We start from the raw sequence: 2,300 nt of genomic DNA, 5'->3' as shown, positions 1-2,300 counted from the left end.
AGTCTTCAATTAAGATATTTGTAGAGAAAAAAGTTTTTTTCCAGTTTCAGCAAACTTTTTACGGTTTTTTTTTAAATTTTATCATTACTAAGAAGATTTTTAACAAAAATTGTCTGGCAACACTGCCCATATCACCTAAATGTAATATTTTACTTAATATTCACTTTCAATTCAAATATTGTTATAACTTTTTAATATACTAATTTAGAGCACCATATTCTAAAGTTCCTCCATTTGACTTCCAGCAGCGGCGAAGTCGGATTATCGATTGCAGTACCCATCTTGCTTCAAAGACTCAATACAAATAGCTTCAAACTTGGAGGAAGATTTCTCAGCTGAACTAAGGCCAACGACATATCAAGATTTCACGACTACTGCAGAGCACAGACATACATATATATTTATATCAAACGGACAAGTCTTCATTTCTTCAAGTAGGTTCTAAAATTTGTCTGCTCTTTAAACACAAATTTGTTCAGCAAAAATGCGTTTGAAGGGCATAATGAAACCGGCAGTAAGACTCACAAAAAACATTCAACTGTCGGCAGTAACTCTGAACAATTCCCTTCTGTTAAGTTTATTTAAAATTTAATGCAACTCAGGGGCATATAGTCTCCTTATCCGCTGAAATATCCAAAGGCACCAAGATTAATAAGTAGTAAAGTTCTTTCTAAAGAATTGTTAACTCCATATGGCATCACAACGGGTTTACATACATACATATATTAGCTTATCTGTGAGGCGGATCTGATTTTAGGCTATTTCAACCTAACCTAACCCAATCTATGTATCTATGTTTAACAACTCCAGCTCGCGAATATATTTGAGCTGGCCATCCCAAGTAGACACAAATGACTACAGATATTTTAAAATAACTTAATTATTTACTTAAAAAATTTTTCCTAAGAAAATGAGCTTGACTATGCCTCGGGCGTTTGCTTTCAGGGCAGCTCCTCAAAAATAAAGTTGTGTCAGCATATTTCTCCATAAGAGAACGTTGTTGTTTACGACGTCTTTTAACGCCACAGCCGGTCGACTACTTCTATGTATGTAGCGACCATCAAGATGCATCGCTGCTTGAAAATCTTATCTAGTTAACTATACTGTCTAACTTCGACGCAACTGTGAAGACATTTTCAAGGCCTCTCCGAAAGATGGTACCTTTATAATAAGTTGAAGAAAACCCCAATGTCGCCGATAGCAACCTGCGACAGATTTGTTTACATTGTATTGTTACATATGTTTTATAAAGTCTTTGCCGTATCCTCGTAAATTCATATCGCATGGAAAGCTCTATGAGTATTATAATCCTCTGTTCAAAAGATTGTGAGCTGTTTTTAGACGGGAAACTTCTCACATACATATGTACATTAGACCGTGCCACCTTACAAGGAAAAAAAGTCCGCTGTACACCCCTGAGGAAATTTTTTTTTATTCCAAAGTTCATTGACGTCAAGCAGTATTTACTCATGCTTACTTACTTAGAGCACGCCAAAAATTGTAAAATAAATTTTTTGTTTTGTTTTTTGTTTCCAAACCTAGAGATCGCTTTCTTACATTTTTAGTGATATCTTAGAAATTTACAATCGGATCTTAAAGCGTGACATACAGACAATTTTTTTTGTTCCAAGATTAGTTCACTTCAAGTACGCCTTCTAGCACTTACACACTACATCTCAGTCCTTGTCGCTAACGTACCACCCTAATGTCAGTAAATTAAAGCTCGCCTACAGTAATTCAGCTTCTGCTAAAGAAGTATTTAGATTATTCCAGTCGAACTAATTAAAAAAAAAATCTATTGCCAGAGGTAGGTGTCACCGAAAAATGTAAATGGCGGCAATCAGGTTCCGTAAAAAAAAATTTTTTTTTTTTTGGAATTGTCCTGCAAAAATACTTTAGGCCAAGAGGTGTACGACGAACTTTTTTTCGGTGCGGTCTAATGTACATATGTATTTCAAAAAATATAATCGGATATATACGCTTTAATATTCATCTGCCAATACATTATAAGCAGGTGTGCTACGTTTCTTTGAAATAAACCAGCTTTTTCCCATTATACACACGTTCGCCCTTTCGACTTTCGACTAACAAAAACTTTCACGTATCAGGAATTTAAATTTCATAATATGAAATAAATCATAGCTGTCCGTACGCAGAGTCTTTTCTGCAAAGATTAACCACCGCCGCTACAACTTACATACCACCCTCATGTCCGCCTCCTGCATTGACTGAAAGCCAACATAAAGCACAACTTAGGCGTTAAGGCAAAAGCACCCGAATGAAAGCCATCTGCCATTTTT

General features: G+C 35.5%; 1 protein-coding gene across 1 annotated transcript in view; it reads right to left on the bottom strand.

The window, feature by feature from the left end:
* The window catches only part of LOC118733231 (low-density lipoprotein receptor-related protein 2), a gene marked incomplete at its 5' end in the record, with an annotated part of 525,444 nt that overhangs the window by 411,008 nt on the left and 112,136 nt on the right, over positions 1 to 2,300 (bottom strand).

This window comes from Rhagoletis pomonella, unplaced genomic scaffold (genome assembly GCF_013731165.1).
Source record: "Rhagoletis pomonella isolate Grant_MI unplaced genomic scaffold, Rhpom_1.0 Rhpom_scaffold_00002, whole genome shotgun sequence".
Lineage (NCBI taxonomy): Eukaryota > Metazoa > Arthropoda > Insecta > Diptera > Tephritidae > Rhagoletis > Rhagoletis pomonella.
This window is presented reverse-complemented; position numbering and strand designations above follow the sequence as displayed.